Genomic DNA, 26651 nt, shown 5'->3' with positions numbered 1-26651 from the left:
CCCAACTGGGAAGTGAACAAGCAGATGGAAGACTTTTCTGTCTCTCCCTCTACCTCTTTGTAACTCTGCCTTTCAAATACATAAATAAAATTAAAAAAAAAAATATGTAAGAGTTGGGGCTGGTGCTGTGGTGTAGTAGGTAAGGCCACCACTTGCAGTGCTGGCATCCCATATGGGCGCTGGTTTGAGTCCCAGCTGCTCCACTTTTTTTTAAGATTTATTTGACAGGTAGAGTTACAGACAGTGAGAGAGAGAGAGACAGAGAGAAAGGTCTTCCTTCCATTGGTTCACTCCCCAAATGGCCGCAGCGGCCGGAACTACACTGATCCAAAGACAGGAGCCAGGAGCCAGGAGCTTCTTCCTGGTCTCCCACATGGGTGCAGGGGTCCAAGCCCTTGGGCTATCTTCCACTGCTTTCTCAGGCTATTAGCAGGGACCTAGATCAAAAGTGGAGCAGCCGGGACACAAAACAGAGTCCATATGGGATATGCCAACATCACAGGCGGAGGTCCAATCTGCTATGCCACAACACTGGCCGCTCATTATCGCTTTAACTTGTAATTCCCTAACACAGGATGTAGAGGATCTTTTTATTTACTTGTTTGCCATCTGGATATCTTTAGTGCTGTGTCAATTTAGAGCTTTCCATCATTTTCTGTTGGCTTATTTGTTCACTTACATCGAATCTTGACTTAGATTATTAAGAAATAGATTGTTTCATTCAATGAGTTGTTTTCTTTCATCCGGGTTAGCAAATGTTAGGGCTCCGAGTTGTTCCTAGTATTTCTTTATTATCCTTCCAGTATCCAGGGTATCAGTGGTGATGGCCTTTCTTTTATTTCTGATATTATGTTGCATTTTCTCTTTTTATTTTTAGCCCAGCTAAAGGTTTGTCACTGTATTGATCCTCTTAAAGGACCAGCTTTTTGTTTCATGGATTTTTCTCCATTGCTTTTCTATGTTAAATGTTATTGATTTCTGTTCTGATGCTTATTATTTTTCTTCTGCTTTCTTGGATTTAACTTGTTCTCTTTCTCTACTTTTGTTAGGTGGGAGCTTCACTGCTGATTTTAGGACGTTCTTTTCTGATGTATGGATTCAATGCTATACATTTCCGTCTAAGCAATGCTTTTGCTGCATCCCACACTTTTTTGTTAAATTTAACCTTTATTTTCATTTTTAGTTCAAAATACTTTTTAGTATCCCTTGGGACTTCTTTGACCCTTAGAAGTACAAGCATTTGGGGATTTTCCACGTGACTTTCTGTGATTGATATCTAGTTCAATTCCATCATGATAATAGCATACATTTCACGATTTCTATTCTTTTAATATTGTATGGTATGTTTCATGGCCCAGAATTCAGTCTACCTTAGCACATGTTCCACGCAAGCTTAAGAATCCATATTCTACTGTTGGTGATATAGTCTATGAATATCAATTAGATGCAGTTGATTGATGGCACTGTTCACTTCACTTATGTAGTTAATGATTTTCTGTTTTCTGGATCTGCCAACTACTTATTGAGGGATGTGGAGATTGGGTCCATTTATTTCTTCTCGCAGTTCTGTCAGTTTTCGGTTCATGTATTTTCACGACGTGTTATCCAACACACGCAGGGGAAGGGTTGTTATGTCTTGTTTGATATATGACTCCTGGGTCATTACATCATGTCCTCTTTTATCCCTGAAAATATTTCTTGCTCTCAAGTCTGCTTTACATGCCATTGATATAGCAGCTTCAAAGTTTTTTTTTTTTATTAGTTAACATTACTAATAACTGATGGTGTCTCTCTTTCCATTCCTGTACTTTTACTGTGTTCTTATGTTTAAAGACTTTGGGGGGCTGGCTCTGTGGCACAGTAGGTTAATCCTCTGCCTGAGGTGCCGCCTTCCCATATTGGCCCCAGTTCGAGTTCCGGCTGCTCCTCTTCCAATCCAGCTCTGTGCTATGGCCTGGGGAAACAGTAAAAGATGGCCCAAGTCCTTGGGCCCCCGCACCCACGTGGGAGACCCAGAAGCCATTCTTGGCTCCTGGCTTCGGATCGGTGCAGCTCCAGCTGTTGCAGCCAGTTGGGGAGTTAACCAGCGGGTGGAAGACCTCTCTTTCTCTCTCTCTCTCTCTGCCTCTCCTTCTCTTTCTGTTTAATTCTGACTTTCAAATAGATAATAAATCTTAAAAAAAAAAAGACTTTGGGTAGACAATGCATAATGGGGTCTTTTTTTATCCACTGTGATAGTCTCTGTCTTTTAAGTGATATAATCAGGCTATTGATGCTTAACATGATTATAATATTGCATTGATGTCTGCCTTAATTATTATGGTTTTCCATTTCTTGCATTTATTCTATTTCTTGATCTTCTATTCTTGTAATGTCTTCTATGATTTTAGTTGAACACATGATTGCATTTTTTCTCCTCTCAGTTATATTTTACACCCTTAAGGGTGCCTTAAGGGTGGCAATTTACAGTTACAGCTAATCCAAGTCCATTTCCAAACAATCACTACACCACTGGATGAATAATACACACTCCTCTCTCCCATCCCTGCTTCACTCAGTTTGCCTACCCATGAGCTACAGTCACTCAATACATTGTTGCTATCATTCTTTTGAATCAGATGTCATTTGATGAACTCGGAAAAATCTAGGACCTTATTTTTCCTTCATTTAGTTCTCTCTAATGCTCTTCCTTTCCTTGTGGAAATCAGAGTTACAATGCTGTTATCAGTTGCTTCCTTTCTGAAGCACTTCTCTTAACATTTCTTTCTGGGCAAATCTACTAGATAAGAATTCCTTCAACTGTTGTTGGGAATCTATTTACCTTTCACTTTTGAAAGATAATTTTGGTGGGTTCAGCAAATGAATCAGAATTATTTTAAATTCTGAGTCTGTTAATACCAAAATCTCTGCCATCTCCGAGACTGGTTCTGATGCTTGCTGTGTTCTCCCAGACTGGATTTGTCACCTTTCATTATGTCTTGCAACATTGTTGCTGACAGCTGGACATGAAGTTCCAAGGAAAAGAATGAAAGTGAACACATCCTTTCTGTGAGATGTTACATTTATTTGACCGGGAATTTGTATTTACTGCTTTCAGTAGCTGTAGGTGTCCAGGACTGGTGTTTCTTTTGTCTGGTGTCCTGTGTGTGTGTGTCTTCTCTTGTCTCTGAGTTTCTCTAGAGACTTCTTAAATGAGCCTGAGGTCTGCAATTCTTTCTGTTGCAGTTCCTGTCCTTATACAGAACCCTTATTAATGGGAAGGCCAGGTGCGGGGTGAGGGGAATTGTTCCATCAGTCTCAAATCCGGCTTCCAGGCTCCTCAGCCACATTTAGTTGGCCCCTGCCCTTAGCGAGGGGAAGATCGGTGGGGGCTGGAGCCAGATAGCTCCCTTCCCCAGGTCAGTTTAGCTCTGGTAGAGACCCCAGGGGCTTAGGTGCTAGAAAGGGCAGGCTGCTGCTAGTTGCTAGGGGAGTAGAACAGCCCGGCTTATTTCAAAATGGTTGTTTTTGCCCCTTGCTGGCCTTCACCCTGAGAACCTGGGGACTCGCGGATGCTAAACTCATGAACATGGGTCGGGGGTGCAGCTGAGCCCCCTGGAGGCTTCTTCACCGGGAGCCTCCAGGATTTCATCAGTTACAGCATCGTTTCCTCTCAGCAGCGGTCTGGAGCAGTTTTCTGCTTCTGATAAGCCCTGATTCTCCTCTCTCCAATTCTGGGGTCATTTTCCCAATGACTTCAACTCCCCACCCCCCAAGAAGAATTGTTGGGGGCGGCGCCATGGTGCAGTGGGTTAATACTCCGCCTGCGGTGCCTGCATCCCATATGGGCGCTGGTTCTGGTCCCGGCTGCTCCTCTTCCAGTCCAGCTCTCTGCTATGGCCTGGGAAGGTGGTGGAAGATGACCCAGGTCCTTGGGCCCCTGTGCCCACATGGGAGACCAAGAGGAAGCTCCTGGCTCCTGGCTTTGGATCAGCGCAGCTCCGGCCATTGTGGCCAGTTGGGGAGTGAACCAGTAAATGGAAGATCTCTCTCTCTCTGCCTCTCCTCCTCTGTGTAACTCTGACTTTCAAATAAATAAATAAATAAATAAATCTTTTAAAAAATAAGCTTGCTATATTTTTGTAAGCACAAAATGACAGACTGGACCAAATCATATGAGAACCTCATTCAGAGCAATCTAAATTCCATGACTGTAATAATTTAATCTCTTGGTTGGGAAACATACTTACGTCATTTTTGTGAACATCCACTGGGGGAGAGAGAATGTGCCACTCAAGAGTAGCGTAGGCAGAAAGGATAGGACGTCTCCCAGAAACTTCTCTGTACCCTGATTTTTCCACCTCTGTGGACACTCCACTAACAGTAAGCAGCGGTCAGAATGTTTGCAAGAACTTTAAAACTTTTTTGGAGTTTCATCACTTAATAGAAGTTCTCCTGCTGTTTATGGAAATTTCCCTCTTGGGCCGGTAGGGGGAGCTCACAGCTTTTAAAACAATTTTTTCCCTGTCCCGTGCTCTCAGCATTTGACTGTTTGTTGGCTACTCATTCTTTAAAAACTGAATTTTCATAGATATTTAAAACGCAGAAAACTTATCCTCATGTGTGCACCTGAATAAAGAGAACACACTGATTTTAACACAGTGTTTATTTTGACTTCCACAGTGGCGGCTGGAGTAGGTCAGAAGCAGAGTAGTGGTCACAGCCCCAGAGGTGGCAAGAAAGATGACAAGGACCAGAGAGGGGAGAAGCAGAAACTACAGGACCAGACGCTGCCAGCAAACTGCCATGGGTGCCACCTCGCACTCAGTGCTGGCTAAAAAGGTAGAAGTTAGAATTAAAGACTGTCTTCTCATGGAGCAAGAATTCAGTAGACATCAGGAACAAATGAAACCGTGTGAAGAAAAGCAGGAGGAGGAAAGACCAAAGGCGGAAGACTGCAGAGAGAGCCAGTGGCAGGAGGATCCTTGGAGGGGAGTGTGGATGCCAACCACGTCGTCGTGTCACCATCCGAGGGGTCAGACGCGGGGTCAGCACCCTTTCCTCTGTGGACGAGGACCTGCGGAACCCAGGCTGCTCGGTGCTGCTCACCACAAGGTGCACGCTGCGATGGGGCGCTGACGGGTCACAAGGACCACCTGGCTGTAGTGACCAACGTGGAAAAGGCCCCTCTGAGATCTATGCTGTTACTGGGGGCTTGGACAAACAGACCCAGGAAATGAAGCAATCTGTGGAGCTTCCACTCACCCAGCCAGAAGATTACGAAGAAATGGGGATAAAGCCGGTGCCGCGGCTCACTAGGCTAACCCTCCGCCTTGCGGCGCCGGCACACCGGGTTCTAGTCCTGGTCAGGGTGCCGGATTCTGTCCCGGTTGCCCCTCTTCCAGGCCAGCTCTCTGCTGTGGCCAGGGAGTGCAGTGGAGGATGGCCCAAGTCCTTGGGCCCTGCACCCCATGGGAGACCAGGAGAAGCACCTGGCTCCTGCTATCAGATCAGTGTGGTGCCCCGGCCCCAGCGGGCATTGGAAGGTGAACCAACGGCAAAGGAAGACCTTTCTCTCTGTCTCTCTCTCTCACTGTCCACTCTGCCTGTCAAAAAAATAAAAAAAATAAAAAATAAAAATAAAAAGAAATGGGGATAAAGCCCCCCAAGGGGGTCATTCTGTAGGGTCCACCCGACACAGGTCAAACCTTGTTGTCCTAAGCAGTGGCAATCCAGACCTTGGCTTCTTTCTTGAATGTGGTTGGCTCTGAACTTATTCAGAAGTCGCTAGGTGATGGGCCCAAGCTGGTGCAGGAATTCTTTCATGTTGCCAGAGAACACGCACCATCCGTGGTGTTTACTGATGAAATTGATGTTATTGGGACAAAAAGATATGACTCAATTTCTGGCAGTGAGAGAGAAATTCAGCCAACAATGCTGCAACTGTTGAACCCGCTGGATGGATTTCATTCATGAAGAGACATCAAAGTTGTCATGGCCACAAATCAAACCGAAACGTTGGATCCAGCACTTATCAGACCAGGCTGTGCTGACGGGAAGACTGGCTTCCCCCCGCGAGGTGACAAGTCATACAAGTGCACCTTTCAGATTCCCACGAGTGAGATGACGCAGGCTGAGGATGCAGCCCGGCAGGGTGTGACTGTGGCTCACGGTGAGCTCTCCAGTGCTGACGGGAAGGCAGGCTGCACAGAAGATGGCCATCCGTCTGATGGCCTTGAGAGAACACAGAATGAAAGCAAGCAACGAAGGCTTCAAAAAATCAAGACAGAATGTCCTCTGTGTAAAACAAGAAGGCACCCCGATGGGGCGCTATCTCTAGTGGACTTTGGCTGCCTTTAGTTTTCCTTACCCGCACGGGAGGTGCAGAGAAACTCACGCTCCAGCTGATTCTTGTTAGCAAATATCCTGTGTATCTTTCTGAGTCGGAGGCGTCCTTTGGTCACTGCTCATTCTGCTTCCCAGTCAAGTGTGCTCTTTTCCGTACAAAAAAAAAAAAAAAACAACACTTATTTTAATAATATGTAAATATTAGCATCAGTATTTTTAAACTTTTTTTAAAAAAAATTTATTTGTATGGCAAAAGGGGGGAAGAGGGGAAGGTGAAGAGATAGAGAGAGAGAACGAGAGAATGAGAGAATGATGAGAGGGGGGGAGAGAGAGAGGGGGGAGAGAGAGAGAGAGAGAGAGAGAATCTTTGCTCTACTAGTTTACTCTCCAAAAGCCTGCCAAAAGCCAGGGCTGGGTCAAGCTGATCCAGGAGCTCCGAACCCACTCTCGGTCTCCCACATGGGTGGCAGGGATCCAAATACTTGAACCATCACCTGCTTCCTTCCAGGGTGTGCATTAGAAGAAAGCTGGACCGGAATCGTCTAGGGCGGTGAATCCGACAGGGGATGAAGGATCCCAAGCAGTGTCAACCATGGTGCCTAAGCCTGTGCCTCACCATATTTAGAGAATAATTTGCTTGTTTTTACTTTAACCATGCAAAAAATAAGACTCTACTTGATACTCAAGAATTAAGATGAAAAATTTTTTTTTCTGAAAAGGTACAGCAAATACATACTCTCTAAAGCAATAAAATCTGTAAGCAACATCTTAGAGGTATTGGTAAGATTAAAATCCTTACTATGTATATGTAAAAGGTTTTCCTAGCACATACATTGAATTTTTTTATTTAAATTTTAGGTACACAAATTTTGACATATAGTGATTGTTTTTATAACTCCACTCTATTTTCTAATTTCTTTTACTCTCCTTCAATTTAGGCTTTCCAATCATAGGAGGATTTTTTGTTATTAATTTCTAATTTTATTGTATTGAGGTACAAGAATGCAGTCTGTATCTAGTCACTTCTTTGATACACTTTGAAACTTGCATTGTGTTTTTTCAAGGGTTCAAACTGTGTGTTCAGATAGGGGTGTGTGTGTGGGAAACAGGCACTAACTCCGACTTGTTTTTATCATCTTGACGCTGCAGCTGAGGTCTCACAACTTGGCAAGGTGCATCTTTGCTGGCTGTGGTCAGAGAACGTGAGGCTGGTTGTACAACCATGGATCATCACACACTTCAGCAATGAACCCAGGCTGGGGGACTGATTATGGGATGAAGTGGTCAAAAAGGAAGTATGGGTGGTAATCCTAGCCTCATTTTAGTCAAAGCAAGGGACACATTTCTAAAGAACCAATCAGAGACTCAGCCAGGTACTCCCTAGAATCTGGGGTCGTAGTCACTGCTACCTCACTTAAGAATCCTGTTCTGAGAGTGAGAGCCTGGCTAAAGTGATTTGCCTAGAACTGCACTGCGCTATCAGTGTCTGTTATAGCAAAAGTGCCCTCACAGTTCTCCTAAGATGCTGCGGGTGCCTGAGGAGGGGATAACACTGCCCAGGAGCAAGATGTAGGAGACAAGAGGCTGGATCTGAAGAGGAGCAGCTGGGACTGGAACCGGCACCCATACGGGATGCTGGTGCCGCAGGATTAACCTACTGCCCCATGGCGCTGGCCCCCAGAAGTCTCATTTAAAGAGTCAGAACTTGGTTGTGAGCAGCAAAGATTCCACTTCATCTTCCTTGCCCTGTTTAATCTAAGCATAGTTAGCTCACTTCCCGTTTCAGATTGCTTTCCTATCCCAACTTCTTGGAGATGTAACTCTTCCATTTACTGTTTGCTGATTTCTACCCATGGAATATGATCTCCTTGTGTTTTTCCGTTTCTGTGGTGAGCTCACTGTTAGAAGTCACTTTTATTTCTGATACTCCTGTGTGACGTGGGTGGTAGCAGAGACACTCCGGAACTGATTTACTATCTGGTATCCTTAGGGACACCTGCACAATTTTCATGGCAAATTTGCATCTTGCTGGTTATTTTACCAGGTGAATGATGTACCATGATGCATGGTGGTGCTTTGAGATGTCTTCCTACTGGGGCCCTGGCCATTCCTGACCATCTTGGGGTTACTTTTTGCAGCTCCCTTTCCTGGAACGAGCAGTTCCTCCCTCCTTTGTGCATGATTTTGGCTCTCCTTGATGGACAACAGGCTTGATTTCTGTTTCTATGTGGATGGTAAATCTTCAGATTTGAGGCCTGAAGGACCTCACTGTGGGTCTGCGCTCTCGTCACCTGAGTTTTAGCCTCCACTTCAACTGTGTCAGCTTTTTTCTTTTCAAAGATTTCTTTATTTATTTGAAAGGTAGAGTTACTGGTTCACTCCCCCAATAGCAACAATGGCTGCAGCTGGGCAAATTCAAAGCCAGGAGCTAGGAGCTTCTTCTGGGTCTCTCGTGCAGGTACAATGGCCCAAGAACTTGGGCCATCTTCCATTGCTTTCCCAGGTGCATTGTCGGGAAGCAGGATCAGAAGTGGAGCAGGGGCTGGCACTGTGGCATAGTGGGTAAAGCTGCTCCTTACAGTGCCAGCATCCCATATGGGCTACAGTTCTAGTTCTGCCTGCTCCACTTCTGATCTAGCTCTCTGCTATGGCCTGGGAAAGCAGTAAAGGATGGCCTGGGTCCTTGGGCCCCCGCACCTGTGTGGGAGACCTGGAGGAAGCTCCTGGCTCTTGGCTTCAGATCGGCGAAGCTCTGGCTGTTGTGGCCATCTGAGTGGATGGAAGACCTCTCTCTCTCTCTCTGCCTCTGCCTCTCTTTAACTCCACCTTTCAAATAAATAAATAACTCTTAAAAAAAAAAAAAAGGAAGTGGAGCAGCCAGGACTCGAACTGACAGCTAAATGGGATGCCAGCACCATAGGCAGTGGTTTTTCTTATTATGCCACAACACTGGCCCCTTGCTTTAGCTTTCAAATCCATGACAAAAGGAAGACTACCCTTACCTACCTTTCTTTTTCATTTTGCAACATTCTAACACATATTTCCATTTTTAAAAAATGTTTTCTTCCATTTCCCCAGAATCTCCAGGTGTTTGTGGCAGACGAGAGTCTGTAACAGCTGAGCAAACCCTGTTTTAGAAACCAAAGAAATCCTATTGTGATGATTCCTGTTCTGGGTCTTGCTCCCCCCAGCTCTCTCAGCCAGAAACAATCACTCCTTTTCTAGTAACAATGCTACGTTATTTCATATCTAGCTTATGGCACTGTATGGTCCCCTTTCATAACAGCTATTGGATTACCGAGGAGTTGAAGGGGACGCACGTGCATCCACAGCCATGTAGCTGGCACAGCAGTTCTTACAAACACACAGCATGAAGAAAACAGCCCTGCAGTAAGTGCTGCATATGTGTCACGAGTCCTCACTTCTTCCCGCTTACTTATCCATCAAATGAACCCTCCCACCTTCCCTGTTATCTTGTAGAATTAGAGGGAGATAAAACAAAACTATCATTTTGATGAGCTAAATAAACCTGAGATATTTTTATTCTATATCCCATAAATACTTGTTGAGTCAATAGAAAACATTTGAAAGGCTAACTTTTATTTTATGGAAATGCAGTGAAGAAATTTGAGCAAGGTGTAACTTACTTGTTTTAATTAAAAGGAATCCTCCACTTCAAGAGAAATAATCCAAAAATGATGAAAACTGCAAACCTAAATTTCGCATGCTATTCTAGGAGAACTCATAGCTTGAGAGCATTTCGTATATATACCAAAAAAGTCCTCCCTTGGTGTTTAAAATAACTCAAAACTAATTTGCAGATTGAAGAAAAATAACCTAGCGGCCCCATCTGTGGAGTTATCGGATCTCATTTCCTAAGCACGTTTTTGCTCCTCCCTTCAGCATTTTGGTCACGTGTCTGTGAAAGCCCTCAACAAAATCAGCCAGTTCCATGAAATTCTTGTTTTTGAGTATGCCTAACTTTTTTTTTAACTTTTATTTAATGAATATAAATTTCCAAAGTACAGTTTATGGATTACAATGGCTTCCCCCCCATAACGTCCCTCCCACCCGCAACCCTCCCCTTTCCCACTCCCTCTCCCCTTCCATTCACATCAAGATTCATTTTCGATTCTCTTTATATACAGAAGATCAGTTTAGCAGAGTATGCCTAACCTAGGGGCTAGGAACACAGGATCTAAAGGCAGACTGTCTGGATTTAAAGACTGGCTCCCCCTCCTGCCTTGGAGGAGTCATTTCAGCTCTGCTTTGTCCTATCTGAAATGAGGACAGTAACACTTGTTCCCACTGATGTTCCTAATTGTACTGAAAATCGAATACTTAGGACATTGACAGGTATACCAGCAGCCGCCCGGGGACACATGCACCACCGCAAACGCTGTGCTAAGTGTGGGGAACCCCGAGCTGAACAGAATTCATAAACATTGGCCAGGGAGCGTGGACTGAGGTTGGAGTAGAAGCAGAGAACTTGGCAAAAACCTTCACGTAAGCCATCAAATTACCTCTGATGAATTTAAGGGAAAGTGTTAGCTCTTATTCCCTGTAGTAATGAAAGGAGCAGGGGTGCCTATCACCAGGAACAGAAGAGGATCCGAAGAGCATTTCCACTGGTCTATGAGAAGCGTGGCAGACTGGCCTGCATGTGTCTTACTGAAGTGGGCAGTAGATTGACCGTGAGTTTACGAAGGATGGAAGGAAGCAGCACACATCTCGGCAAGGAAAAGACAATCTGAATCCTATGTCAGTTGGAGAGTTCACAAGGTAGATAAGACAGTAAGCAAGCATGTTTTCAGATCTCTTGCATGAAACAGGAATTTAATATTGCTGTAAAATCATATTTTGAGCATGGGATTAAAAATCTAAGCATCTATTCTATCACATTACATTCCTAAGTGAGGAGACTGCATTGCAGTGTAGTGGGTCAGGCCACCATCTGGGACGCTGGCAAGCCCATCCTGGAGCTCCGCTTTGAGAGCCAGCTGCTCCACTTCCCTCCAGCTCCTGCGAATGCTCCTGGGCAAACAGAAGACGATGGCCCGGGTGCTTAGGATCCTTCATGGGAGACCTGGATGCAGTTCCAGACTCCTGGTTTTGTACTGGCCCAGCCCCAGCAGTTACAGCTCTTTGGGGAATGAACCAGTAGATGCAAGATCTCTTTCTGTCTTTGCTGCTTTCTGTCACTTTGCCATTCAAATTAAAAAAAAAAATCTGTAAAACAAATTCTTAAGTGAATAAGTTACAATTTATCTTTAACATAGGTTAGGTTGCAATCTTGGTACTTCTATGTGTTCTTATTAAGTAGTTGAAATAAAGATAAAATACTTCTACACCAGAGGACAGAAAGAGGTGTAGTTTCATATTCAAATAGAAGTTTTCTAATATTGTGACAGTATAAAAAAATCAATGAAGAGACGAGAAGATAGAATGAAAAATGTTGCTATTCTGACTGTCATTTTTATGATCCACATTTAAGTGAAGAATTTTTTTTGGAAATGTAATATATATTGCTGATATTACTCTGACTAGCATTCAGAAAACTTATATATTCATGCTTATCCTAGCTATTTTCTATCCATTTTTTTCCTTTGGCTTTTGTTGCAAAGTAGCTGTTAGATCCTAGGGAAGCAGTCTATGAAGGTCCTGCTATGGATACTTCACATTTTTACCAACTACAAACTTGAAGACGTCGCCCGAGGACCTGTCTGATACACAGTTGGGGTTTTTCCTATATTGCTCTTGACCACATTAATTCATGGACTTACTCCTCTTGGTAACAATGGAAATTAAACACAGAAAATAAATTTATTTTCAAGTATCTCTGATGATATTGATACAGTACAGAAAAAAAAAGTTTCTGAAACATGCAGAGACTCAAAACCCAATCAGGAAATGACGATGGAGTTGAGTACATTTTGGAATTAAAGACATCAAAACTGGACCTGAGATTTCTGAAACTTAAATGGGGGCCAGCTACCGTACTTTCACCCTTCTAAAGCGCTATTATGTTTCATACAAACAATCCATCTGTTTTCCTGCCAGAAGTGCGGAATTCCGAACGCCAGCAGCCAATGCAGAGAGCCCGAGCTCAATGTGTTTCTGCAGGATTGTGTTGCTGGCCATGCTTCCCACACTGTTTATTTATTGTGAGAAACTTAACTCCCTCAAGCTTCTCAGTAATTCACCCTTTCTGTCCACGTCAGGATGAAGTGGTCTCTTGTTTCCCACAATGGACTGTTTGATGAGCACATCATCAAAGGCACTGGACGAGCACAAAGCAAGGAGGCACGTCACACTGTGCACATGGCCTTGAGCTCGACCGCCACACCACAGTCACCACTGCGTCTCAGGAGCAGCAACGTCAGTGCCACAGACCATACACAGCTTTGGCCAGACCGCTGCCCTGGAGGGGAGACGTCACTAAAAATACAAACACCGCACACGGCCATATCAACAGGACCGCTTTTACTTCAATTACTGATAGCAGCACGTGGTGAACATGGTTCTCAATCCTGCCTGCAAGCTGACTAGAAATCAAAGGAGAGAATGGGGGGAAATAGCCGGGAAGCGTTTATCAAAGACCCATTCTTCCCCGCAGTGAGAATGGTGCATTCTATTTTAAACACAATTCTTGAATTTTTGCTCGCTTTTGTCTTCTTTGATCATGAGAGTGGCAGTGTTAGGGTTAGGCACAATGGGATTCCATGTTTCATGTTGGTGAAGGAAGTCCATTTTCCCCCCCAAAAAAGCTGGAAGCTGCCAGTAAGAACAGTAAAGAGAGCACCATCACACAACGCTCTCCTACACCTCCAGAAGACAACAGCTAGCGGGACAATTCCTCCACTTCACCCACAAAAGCCTATTTATCATTTCTCATGCTGCGATGCAATTCTGATGTAAATGTTTGTATCTCCATTATTCCACAAGTGCCTCATGGGTACATAAGGTGTCCTTCTCAGTCCTGTTTGGCACTTTTAAATGTTTGCAAATCTAATGTTGGGATGTGATTACGAAATCAGTGCAGAAGCAGATAAAATGAAAAGCAACTGTCCTTTCCCCTGAAGCAACCATTGGTTTTTGTGTGCACATAAAATGTATACAACACGACATGCCACACATGCACATGTACAGAACACAACATGCTACACACACATGTACAGAACACGACATGCTACACACATGTACAGAACATGACATGCCACACACACATGTACAGAACACGACATGCTACACACATGTACAGAACATGACATGCCACACACACATGTACAGAACACGACATGCTACACACACATGTACAGAACATGACATGCTACACACACATGTACAGAACACGACATGCCACACACGTACAGAACACGACATGCCACACACGTACAGAACACGACATGCCACAATACACATGTACAGAACATGCCACACACACGTACAGAACACGACATGCCACACATGCACATGTACAGAACATGGCATGCCACACATGTACAGAACACATGCCACACACGCACATGTACAGAACACGACATGCCACACACATGTACAGAACACGACGTGCCACACACACATGTACAGAACATGACATGCCACATACACATGTACAGAACACAACATGCTGGGGCTGGCACTGTGGCGCAGTGGGTTAATGCTGTGGCCTGAAGCACTGGCATCCCATATGGGCACCAGTTCGAGACCCGGCTGCTCCATTTCCAATCCAGCTCTCTGCTATGGCCTGGGAAAGCAGTAGAAGATGGCCCAAGTCCTTGGGCCCTTGCACCCACGTGGGAGACCTGGAAGAAGCTCCTGACTCCTGGCTCCTGGCTCCGGATCGGCTCAACTCCGGCCGTTGCTGCCAACTGGTGAGTGAACCATCAGATGGAAGACCTCTCTCTCTCTGTAACTCTGACTTTCAAATAAATAAATAAATCTTAAAAAAAAAAAAAAAAAGACCACGACATGCTACAAAACCTATGATGAACATTACTTCCTTCTGCAGGCAGTTTTTCAAAAGTTCTTTCGTACAAACCTGTGCTCAGCCTCTTCCTTCTCAGTAATTCCTTTTCATGCATACGACATGTTGCTTTACTTAAAAATAAGACCTGAATACGGAGCAGGCATTTAGCCTAGTGGTTAAGTGGCTGTTCCCATATTGAATGACCTGGTCTGATTCCTGACGCTGGCTCCTGACTCCAGATTCCTGTTAGTGTAGACTCCAGAGGCTGGAGTGATGGCTCCAGTAATTGGGTTCTTACCACCCTTATGGGAGATGTGGATTGAGCTCTCTGCTCTGGTCCTGGCCCAGGCCCAGCCTGGAGGGACATTTGGGGAGGGAACGACTGGATGGGAGCTTTCTCCACCTCTTTCTGTTTCTGTCTTGCTCTCGCTCAAATAAATTCAGACCTCAATAAACATGCCAGTTGTATATGAACATAATTGAATTTTCAAAGAAGAATTTCTAGCTAAAAGGACAATTATTTTTAAGTTTTAGATGATAAAATTTTTAAAGATTTATTTATTTGAAAGGCAGAGTTATAGATAGGCAGAGGCAAAGAGAGAGAGAGGTCTTCCACCCGCTGGATCACTCCCCAGATGGCCGCAACAACCGGAGCTGCACCAATTCAAAGCCAGGACCCAGGAGCTTCTTGTGGGTCTCCCATGTGGGTGCAGGGACCCAAGGAGTTGGGCCATCTTCCACCACCTTCCCAGGCCATAGCAGAGAGCTGGATCAGAAGTGGAGCAGCTGGGACTTGAACTGGTGCCCATATGGGATGTCGGCACTGCAGGCAGCTGCTTTACCTACTACGGCATAGTGCCGGCCCCTGGATGGTATTTCTGAGCCATGTCTTTTCCACTCTAACAAATGACACATGGCATCTTCTCTAAGTGTGTGTGCTTTAAAAAAATGAATGATTTGGGGCATTTAAAAACATATAAATGGTCAAATGCCACTTGTAGTTTTTCAGGTATGTTATAGAATAACTGTGGTTTTATAGCAGATCACAGGTACAGAACACAAGGTGTATTCCTTGCTGTCAGAGACTCATCCATTTGACCCATTGTGTCAAAGCCTCCTGCCATCACTGTGTCTCCTCCCTTTGCTTCTTACACGTCTCAGCATTTTGATTTGTGAATTCTGATGGTGTGTGTTAATAGTTTATTGAAACACTCATTGATGGAAGTTGTTGTTCTTCTTTTAGTACTATCTACCTGAATTTATAATTGTTTGATATTAATGTCAAAATTGCTGATTTCTATATATCCTTGCCCTTATATTATTATGCTTTCCCATTACTTCTAACATTTTAGAGTTACTTTATTATTGGTGTTCATTTCGTAAATCATAGTTTATTTTATTTTTAACTATATGATACTTATGTAATCAGAATACCATTTACATATTTATCTTTATACTGTTTATATTTGTATGTGACATATATGCTCGACTGTTCTGTGCCATTGTCTTACACCTTCTATTTTCATACTTTAGATTTTGTTTGCTGTTTAGAATGTTTTATTTGCTTCTGTGTCCATGTTTTTCTTCATTCTACCCTTTATAACATGATGTGATTTACTTAAATTCGGGTTTTTTTAAAGGTTTGTTTGTGGGGCTGGCAATGTGGTATAGTGGGTTAGGCAGCCATCTGCGGTGCCAGCATCCTGTATGGGCGCTGGCTTACATCCTGGCTGCTGCACTTCTGATCCAGCTCCCAGCTTCCACTGGGAAAGCAGTAGAAGATAGCCCAAGTGCTTGGATCCCTACACGCATGTGGGAGACCCGGAAGAAGATTCTGGCTCCTGGCTTCAGTCTGGCCCAGCCTTGGTCATTGCAGCCATCTGGGGAGTGAACCAGTGAATGAATGGAACACTTCTCCCTCTCTGTCTCTGCCTCTTCCTCTCTGTAACTCCACCTTTCAAAAAGTAAAATTTTTTTTTGAGATTTATTTGTGTATTTGAAAGACAGAGTGTCAAAAACAGAGAAAGAGAGACAGAGAGAGATCTTCCACCCACTTGTTCACTCCCCAAATGACCCCAATGGCTGGGGCTGGACTTGGCCGAAGCCAAGAGCCTGGAACTCCATCTGGGTCTCCCATGTGGGTGACAGGGACTCAGGTTGTCGGGACATCATCTACTCCCTTCTCAGCACATTAGCAGGGAGCTGAATCAGAAGCAGAACAGCTGGAACTGGAACCAGTGCTCCGAAGTGAGATAAGTGAGATGCTGACGTCACAGGCAGCAGCTTAACCTACTGTGCCACAATGCTGGCCCCTACTTAAATTCTTCTTTCTTGACTGATGAACTTTATGCAGTATCTGTTGAAATACAGATTTCCAACATAAAAGTGAAAAATTAATTACTATCTCATCCCCCAAGGAGGTAGGGCTATCTCTCATAATTACTGGTTATATTAATATTTTTAGTTATTCTCATTAGGGAAAAATGTATCTCTCCACTGTAACCCAAAATAAAATGTACAGCTAGCTAAGATTGCTCTTCCTTGGAGACATCTTTTATAGGAGCTCCTTATACTGGATCTTTTCCAAACATGGCATCCTGCTTCACCCACTGCAAGATGCCACTGTAGCTTGCCCAGCTCACGGAGCTGTAAGCCCAGAATACTTTCCCCAAGTTCCCTAGTGCTACCACTTCCTGAGACACAGCCTTCCCCTGTGCAGTACAGCTTTATACCTCCTCCCTTCCCTTCTCCTCAGCTTCTCTGGGGCTGTTGTCTCTTAAACAACAGCCCTTTCTTTGTAAATTAAAACTCGGCCACTGAGTTACTGCTGAACCAATCATGGTTGCTCCACGTACCTTGACCTGCTAGATACCTGTCCATTCTCAGTTATATCTCTAACAAACACTTCATAGCACCTTCCTTGAGCTATCACCTTGAGACCATCTTTTTACTATCCTTCAATTGTAAGAATTGTGTTAGTTTTTGTTAGTTGTACTGCTACTTCTATGTTGAGTAGTTTATAATATTTATAATCTATTAAATTTTTATCACAATGTTCATTTAGGCTTTGTTTTATCCTAAAGTGAATAATACACAATTTTTTTCTCCATTCATATTGAGTAGTTACATTTTATTAAATGCCCTTTTCTCAAACAGTTTAAGGTATCAGCGAGTATCTCCTTAGTATCTTTCTGAATCGCTGCGTATTCGAGCATGCCATGGGTTTTCATTGACCAGGTGACCTAGGTCATTATCTCCATACTTAGATGCCCACCCGCTTCTTCCCAACACAGCCTATATGAACGGAGCCACTCCACCTGCCCTTCAATTCTGTCGACAGCAAGCTCATCCAGCTCCCACAAACACTCACATTAGTTGTACTCTTCCAAACAAGAGGTTTCTAGTGGACTTCTTAGGAAGTTCGACCCATTTTTGGAGAATCCTGAGTCTTGAATTCATTGCCTGGGATGATCAGAAAAGTCTATCCGCTCTTAGCTTCCTGCCTGGACTGTGGTCAATGTTCGTTGCTCTTAGAGACTCTCCTCTGTCGACAGAGGAGGTTGGCATGGCTGTTGTCCAAGCTCACCAAAAGTAAGAGCACAAGGGAGCAGATACAGTTCACCATCCCATATTTAAATCCATCTATTACTTTATCTACTCTTGGTACCTAGCAGGATGCCTGGCAGAGAGGTCATTTTCCATCAGCATTTGTTAAAAGGACAAAAGAACTATCTGTTGAGATTCCGGGGGCATATCCATCCTCTAATATGTACTCAGCAAACAGAAATCCCACACTTGCTGTAATTACTGTAAATGTCAGTTACTTTGCACTCAGGTCTCAATGTTTCTAAAATTACGCATCTTTCTCCCAGGTTCAACATCAGAGACTCAAAACTTATGACAAATGAATTAACATGGATTTGATAAGGGAGAGAGAATTCCCCTGGTTAAAGAAGGAATAAATTTAAGACAATTTTTTGAGCACATCACCTTTTACATGTGACTCAACATAATGATATATTGGTAACAGCTGAAAAGATTCACATAGAAAATTACAACATAGGAAAGGAGGCAGTTAAATTGTGACGCAAAAAACTTTTTTTTTTTTTTTTGACAGGCAGAGTGGACAGTGAGAGAGAGAGACAGAGAGAAAGGTCTTCCTTTTGCTGTTGGTTCACCCTCCAATGGACGCCGCGGCAGGCGCACTGCGGCCGGTGCACCGCGCTGATCTGATGGCAGGAGCCAGGTGCTTTTCCTGGTCTCCCATGGGGTGCAGGACCCAAGCACTTGGGCCATCCTCCACTGCACTCCCGGGCCACAGCAGAGAGCTGGCCTGGAAGAGGGGCAACCGGGACAGAATCCGGCGCCCCGACCGGGACTAGAACCTGGTGTGCCGGCGCCGCAAGGTGGAGGATTAGCCTAGTGAGCCGTGGCGTCGGCTACAAAAAACATTTTAACAACAAAATGTTCCCGATTCACACATCTTCCACCTCTACACCTCCCACACACTTATTTCCCACTAACTGTTCCTTTCTTTACAACAGCCGGGCCTTTAACCACAGGCGTTCTGGACAAAAGGGTCATGAGTCTGAAGAGCACCTTAGCCTTATTGGCCTTTACCCAGTATTCTCCCCCACACTTGAGTGAAGGAAAGCAGTCCTCCAAGTCCCTTCCCAAGCATCCGTCCTTCTGCCTGGTCCAAGAGCCTGCACCTCCATCCTCACTGCAAGCAGCTACCCCATCGCTCTCAATTTGCTGCCGCAGACCAACTACTATACGCTTTTTAAAATTATTATTCTGCTCATTAACGCCCAGCCCCATTCATTTCTCACACTCCAGGGCACTGGCAAGAGGCTCTGTTGGAGATTTTGCAGCCGGGATCTGTGTCTCCACTGAGGGCAGCTCTCCTGGTTCTGACAAGGGGGTGGGGGGTGGGTTTCCACGGACTGCATTGCCTGCATGTTAGCATCTGTTAACAGATATTAAATCTGCCTTCCTCAATCCCTCTCAAGCTCTCAAACTTTAAATGAGAAAACCAGGTATTTGCTCACTGTATGGAAAGAAAACCTACAAACTTTGTCTTTTCAGTGTTAAAGCACACGTCAGTACACTGCTACTAAACATTCCGGGGAGTAGCCCGCCAACACGCCTCCAGTGATTTTGCTGTTTATAACTTCCTTCACTTAGACACTTCACTTTTCTGGTTTTTAAAGATTTTATTTATTTATCTGAGAGGAAGAGCCATGGACAGACAGAGGGAGAGACACAGAGAGAGGTCTTCCGCCTGCTGGTTCACTGCCCAGATGGCCGCAATAGCTGGAGCTGGGCTGGTCTGAGGCCAGGAGCCAGGAGCCTCTCCCAGGTCTCCCAAGCAGGTTTACGGGCCCAAGCACTTGGGCCATTTTCAGCTGCTTTCCCAGGTCATAAGCAGGGAGCTGGCTTGGAAGAGGAGCAGCTGGGACATGAACTGGTGCCCGTGCCCACTCCGCCACAGCGCTGGCCCGGTATTTCACTTTTAAACATTTCTCTGCAGCAGATAATTAAGTCTAAACAGATGCATGTTACAGTACTTTCTCAGCACTTCTGAAAAACCAGAAACAGCATAAACATCCAAAATAGTTAAATTTTCATAGTGAACAAATAGAACAGATTAGATACTCCATAGAAGAACCCTTAATAATATTTAATGAAAAGTAAGATGTTCAATGAAAAAAGATTTCAAAACACTATACACAGTATGACCCTCTCGGCAGCATGTTTAGGGGTAACAAAATGATGTTAATGGCCATCTCTGAAATGTGATTTTCTTTTCTTTTTTCTGGATTAGAACATGTACTGAATTGGTAAATAAAACTGAGTCATTAAAACAATAAATGAGATGAATGAGTGAGTTTATAAAAATGTCATAAGCGCAGATAAATTATTTTTGCTGAGATATTAATATACTAGTATATTGATAATATTAAATATATTAATAATTCATATTACATATATAAAAAAACCAAGTTATTGCCCCTGGGAAATGCTTACCAGGCTTGTCGCCACTGATTTGAGCAGACGCACTCTGGCCTCTGACTCCCGTCAAGCGTGCCCATTCATTCTGTCACAGGAATACACAATCGGTTTCACATAAGCTCTTGGGAGCTGTTGCCTCTCTCTCAGTTGCCTAGGGTTCCATTTTCACTTGACCTTGTAATTGCCTTTTTGAAAGCAGAATTAAATTCTTTGTTGAGACCCTCCATTCAGGACTATTGGGCTATTTCCCTGACAATGAGAAGCACTTAGTAGGTTTAGAAATGAATGTTAACTTTTATATTCCCAGGGGCCTACAATAAGATGGCTACTGCACATCTAAATGCCAACCGTTGCTTCTAAAACCTAAACGTTTACAAACTTTTTACCAGATTTCATTCTTTTAGAACACTGCAAATAATCACAAGGCCTGGCATCCTGGAACCTCTTCAGATTCAAGCATTTCTGGGTGACACATTCCAGCTCAGACCTACACACCTGTAGCTAAGCCCCAATTAAACCGGGCTCCTGGTGGGAGGGGCTAAGGCTCCACCCAGTGTTCTTGACCTCTCCTGGGTCCACACAGCTGGATCTGTGTGGGTGGGAGACACTCGGCAGAGGTGCCCAGGATAGCCCTGGAAACTGGGTTGTCAATCTGTGCGGAGTTTATCCTCTGATTAGATCTAAACCTGCAAAGGGGGCTCAGGTTTTTCATTCCATCCTTGGGGGCCAAGCTACTTCTCCCCAGGTCAGTCCTCAGGTGAAGTTCCACTTTTTCATACCTCTTGATTTCACAGTGAAGCTGTGATTAGGGAGCGTTCAAAGCCCAGCTACTGTGATAAGGGAGCGTTCAAAGCCCAGCTATGGAAACTGCCAAGTTTGGACTTTGTGCATTTACACCTGCTACTCCACAAAAACTCTGTAACACTAAAAACAAAATAGCAGAGCCAGGGGCATTCTATCTGCGTGGGCATGAGAATGCATTATTGCAATGTATGCTTGCAGCTACGGACTGGCCGCAGAAAAGCTTAGCCCCATCTTTCGGTGTGCTGGAAGACTGTAAAAAAATCTTTAGCTTTCAAAAGTGATAAATGACCAATCTCCATTTTAATTTAAACCATGGAAGTAGATTTTTAAAACTCAGGACGGATCAGATATGATGCTGAATCAGGGCAAAACATCCTTTGATAGCAGAAGCCAAGATGATAGCAAGTATTGAAAAGTAATGAGACCATTAGACAGGATATCTAAAAATAATTGCAAAGAAAGAAAAGGTTAACACAGGTAGCCAATCCCTGTTTCTCTTAGGTTAATCGTCCCAGTTTAACCAAGTATTTGGATGTCTGGATCAGAGACAAATGAAATCACTTACTGCTTAAAATAGAAAGTGATTTATTGCCTGGTAATGTCGTGACCTGAAAGGATTCAGCCATTTTTCCATACATGTTTAGATGAGAAAAACAAAGAGAAAACACAGGGAACCGGGTAGTTGGCTGCGTTTTAGACTCTTTCAAGCAAACATGCCACAGTCTAACTTAGACGGGGAACACATGCCTCCTTTCATTTAATTTCATACATATTTCCATAAATACTGTGCACCTTCTTGGACGGAATAGGTTGCATGTTAATATTACAGAGCTCTTAATGAATTCTGAGCTTGGCATAAGCGGAGGGAAGATGGGGAGCACTAACATTTTTCTCTCCTGGCTTTACCACGGTATCCAGGAAGAGTCATTGCTGCATAAAAGGTAGAGAAGTGAATTTAGAGTAGAAGCTCCCCCAAGACAGGCGTGACACTCTACAATCATCATAGAGATGACAACCATTATATGAAGTGATACAATGACATTTTTCAAAACGCCCATTTCTGCTAGTAAGAAAAAACCACCCAGGTGTTAACCATTAGAAATGTGTTGTAACACAAAGAGGGTTCTTTTAACTCTGGTATTGAAGTAAGGACCAAGGGTCTTTTATGTATTTAAGAAAGAAGAACGAACCTAGCATTTATCCCGCACCGCAGTTTCACGTCCATTAATGTTAGCAAGTCATCACTAATTTGACATAAAATTGGCATTTCAGAGTTCCAGTTTACGGCCTGCCACTCCATCTTAACATCAAGTAGAATCAGAGGAGGACTGAAAATTAACAACTCTCCTTAGCTGCTTCAGAGAACCAAGGATGTAAGGCACATTCTTGCCCCCCACAAAAGCCAGAGGGGGCAGCGAAAGCCAAAAACCACAAATCACTGGAGCCAAAGCCTGCACAGGGAGCAGGAAGGAGGTAGGAAAACCGGACCTGTAAGTGACAAACTGCTGAAAAAGGATGTGGACAAGCCTGAGGGTCTGAAGCCACTCCAGGAGGACCAGTCACACGGGGGTCCCAAGAGTTGTGAGAATTTCACCCCCTGGACACTAACCTGGTCCTAACGGTCTGTGTTTACTAGAGGACAATAATAACACCCTCGTGCTTCCAGCAGGGGCTGAAGCGAAGTAATGGCTTCCACAGTGCCACAACCGTTTGCTCTTCCAAACAAGATCTGCCTCTCTCAGACGCAACCAGAGCCCACCTGCAGAGATTTAACCAGAGCCTAACTTACCTGGGTGAGGGGAATACCCAAGTCCACTTCTTCTCTCTCCTATCTCATCGCAGAATGCACGGAGAAAGCAGTACCACTTGTGAAGTTCAAGTCCAGAGACAGAGGATCCCCCAAAGAAGGAGACTAATCATAGGACGTCAGAGCTTTTTCCTGCAGCCATTTTACCTGAAGGCCTGTCTACTGCAACTCTGTTTACCCAGTCCATCACGCCCACCTCGCAACAAAAACTTAGTGGGCATCTTGGAGGCAAGCTTGCGGTTTGAACAGACTGAGCAAGCATCGGATCCAGAGTCAGATAGGGCAGGAACTTAAAAAAAAAACAAAAAAAAAAAAAAAGAAAACTTTAAGATCCTGTGGACTTCAGTGGAGTAAGAAGACAACGTGCAAAACAGATGGACGATGAAAACAGAGAGAGAAGTACAAAGAAACGGGAAAGAAATGCTGGAGACATTTCTACTGTAGCCGACATGAAAGCTGGTTTTCTGGGCTCTCTAATACACCACACATGCTGGAGGAAGACTCTCGAAGCTGCAGTGTTATTAGTCAGCTTTGATTACGCTAACAAAGCACCTGAGACAGGCTACGTACAAAGAAAAAGGAGACTTATCTAACTCACAGTTTTGAGGCTTCAAAGTGGTGGCACTGACGCTGGCTCAGCTTGGGTGGGGCCTTATCAATGCATCACTTCATGGCCCGTGACAAAGGCAGCTGCAGGTGTGGGAGTGAGTGACCACATCTCAAATAGGAAGCCGGCCCAGGTTGGAACGAACGAGGTTCCCACAAGAGGGGCGTTAAATCCTTTCAGGGGCACGCCCCCAGCTGCTCTCCACTAAGCCCCGCCTCTTAAAGGTTATCATCATCTCCACGTTGCCCCCCAGGGACCCTCAGGGAATCAACCACACACAAGCCGCAGTGTTGAGGATGTGCAGAGAGAAACCCCCACTCTGGTGGAGGAGGTGGACAGGTGGACGATGAGCACAAACAGGAACAGGGTGGAAGGGACCAATCCGTATGTTCCTTTTGAATTTTGCTGTGAAACTAAAACCTTAAAAATTTAAACATAGACTATTTCTATGTTAAATGCAATATTGGCTTCTTTCACAGCAGTGTGATTCCAGAAAGATAGGAAGCTTTCCAGAAATCATTTCATGGATGGTCAGCTTTTCCATTCTTACTTCTCTGGGGTGGTCAGCTGCTGGAAATACCAGAGGTCACCTGCAGGGTGCAAGGCAGTGAATTAAACAGAACAATCTAGAAAGTTCATTTTAAGGTGGAACAAGTGAAATCAGCACTGGGGACTACAGGTCTTACCCTTTCCATGCTTGTACCTGTAACTCCATCCTGTGGGACTCTATTGAGTGACAAAGCACAGCAACGTATTTTCTGCCATTCTGTGAATTCTAGAAAGTCAACATTTGTATCTCTTCTTTCTTGACCCTTCATAATGATCATTTTGATAAATTTAGCTTTAATACAAAGCTATTTTGTGAAGAGTGGGTGTTGTGGTACAGCAGGGTAAGCCATGGCTTGACACACCTGCCTACCTAATTCTAGCCTTGGCTCTTCAGCTTCGTCTTACTAGTGCATCCTGGGAAGGCAGTGGGTGTGGCTCCAGTGCTTGTGCCCAGCCACCCTGTGGGAGACCTGGATGGAGGTCCTGGCTCCTGGCTTCAGTCTGGTTATTTGGGCATTTGGGGAGTGAACCAGGGATGAAAGATCTCTCTGTGTCTCTGTCTCTCTCTGTATCTCGACTCTGTCACTCTGCTTCTCAAGTAGATGAGAAATAAATCAGCAAACATTTAAAAGGTATTTTATGTTATTTCTCAGTAGATAACACATTTATTTGGAGTTTTAAAATATTACTTTACACGTGGTTTGAATTCAGGGGGAAGAACAGTTGTCGAAAGCTGTTTTTTTTTTTAATCAGGTGAAGAAAGACAGTTAAATGAGAATTACCTTGATCCAGATCACAGAAACTGTCAAAACTGGAAGTCTGTTAACAATCTTGCCAATTCCACACTGCCCTTTGTTTCAACCATTCTCAAAAAGACTTGTCAATGTAGAGTTTATTCCTCTCACTGCTCAACAGAAGTTGAAGTAGTCACAATAAAATCCAAACCCACAGATGTAAAAACAGGTGATGCAGATCGGGAGGTGTGGAGAGAGAAGGCAGAATAAGCCAGCGTGGAGACTTCAAAAAAGGCAAGGACTAACCATTAAACTGAGATGAGATGACCTTAGACACATGATGGAATCTTAACTGTGTTATTTGGTCTGCACTGGGTGCGATGAGGGGAAAGAGAGGGAGAAGCTTAAGGAAGGGGGAATGGCCCTTTATAGACTAGCAGAGAGAAGTCAGGTCAAGGGCTTTACTTTCCACGTAGGAAGCTACAAACCACCGATTCCAACCAACAAGTCATGGCTACATGCAGGCATCGTTTTCTCTCTCTCTCTTTTTAAAGATTTATTTATTTATTTGAAAGGCAGAGTTACAGAGAGACAGAGGCAGAGGCAGAGACAGAGAGAGAGGTCTTCCATCCGATGGTTCACTCCCCAGATGGCTGCAACGGCCAGAGCTGTGTTAATCCATAGCCAGGAGCCAGGGGCCTCCTCTGGGTTTCCCACATGGGTGCAGGGGCCCAAGGACATGGGCCATCTTCTAACTGCCTTCCCAGGCCATAGCAGAGAGCTGGATTGGAAGTGGAGCAGCTGAGACTCGAACTGGCGCCCATATGTGATGCTGGCACTGCAGACGGCGGCTTTATCCGCTATGCCACAGCACCAGCCCCTCAGGTCCCATCTCTACCTTGGCCAGCTTTTAGTGACAAATTCCGCTCTGACTGACCACACCCACAGAGGCTGGAGAGGGCCTGTGCACTCGCCGCCTGAGTCGGTGCTGGTTCCCTCACGTTCCTCTGGGGTTTCCCTTGGAGAACTTGCTTTGTCTCAGCCTCTGCACAGATTTCTAACAATGCGAGAGCTCTGACTATAAAAATGCTGAGTCTGGTATTAAAAAAATGAATAATTCAGAATGTAAACACCCCAGCAAATGTTTTCCTTGAAACTGTCACCTTGAGTACTGACACTGTTATTCTGAGAAATACTGTCTTTAACTTAAATAAGTCTGCCTTTAGAACCAGTGACAGGCACTGGGGAAATGTGTCTCGATTATGGAACCCGTAGAGTTCCATGGCAATGTTTTAATTGACTGTGCTTAGTCTTTATGCTTTTGCTGAATGGCATGGTGGCTTTTTAATATTCATGATATTTAATACTTTTTCCTTAAAAGTGTCTAAAACAGTTAATGAAGTGCATAAGTTCTTATATTTGTTCATTCAACCAAAAGCATTTAATGGGAGCCTGTTTTAATACCAAAAGGCATTTTATAGTAAAGAATACAGCCACACGGCTCCTCATCCCAGGTTTACAAGTACGTATTGGCATCCATCCGATGCTTTTCTCCAAGAGGGACAAGAGCGGTATTTTGAGGTTCTTCTTTTTCCTCCTGCCTCTCCTCCTTTTCTCCACTTTTTAGATAATGCATTGTTTTTGAAAATCAGCACTCACGTTGAGTCGGTCAAGATTCTTTTTTGACATCCCTGCTAAGTTGGAGAAATCCTGCCTTTCATTCTGCTGTTTGAAAATGATGTTTATCAAGTGACTTGACTGGAGTTTGTTTCCTGCCAGAAATGCAAGCCACCTGTAATGCAAATAAAACATTCAGGCCTATGTGTGTATGTACGCACA

At 44.2% G+C, this 26651-nt stretch overlaps 1 long non-coding RNA gene and 1 pseudogene across 12 annotated transcripts in view; one reads left to right on the top strand and one right to left on the bottom strand.

Moving 5' to 3' along the window:
• LOC149126040 (uncharacterized) overlaps positions 1-24045 on the bottom strand; it is a 28939-nt gene extending 4894 nt beyond the window's left edge. Inside the window, exons 1-4 of one of the 12 annotated variants that reach the window (XR_016235313.1) lie at positions 23521-24045; positions 22905-23211; positions 20327-20496; positions 6350-6473 (exon numbers count right to left, since the gene is read on the bottom strand). This is a non-coding gene — a long non-coding RNA (uncharacterized LOC149126040). Of the gene's footprint in view, positions 1-4630; positions 6474-16310; positions 16653-19535; positions 19880-20326; positions 20497-22904; positions 23212-23520 lie in introns of those variants that run through there. The other 11 variants (XR_016235315.1, XR_016235314.1, XR_016235317.1 and 8 more) reach the window with 11 other exon arrangements.
• Positions 4837-6319, top strand: LOC100356617 (26S proteasome regulatory subunit 4-like; annotated as a pseudogene).
• Positions 24046-26651: the final 2606 nt, after the last annotated feature.

This window comes from Oryctolagus cuniculus, chromosome 6 (genome assembly GCF_051225735.1).
Source record: "Oryctolagus cuniculus isolate XC-2025 breed Fujian yellow rabbit chromosome 6, ASM5122573v1, whole genome shotgun sequence".
Lineage (NCBI taxonomy): Eukaryota > Metazoa > Chordata > Mammalia > Lagomorpha > Leporidae > Oryctolagus > Oryctolagus cuniculus.
This window is presented reverse-complemented; position numbering and strand designations above follow the sequence as displayed.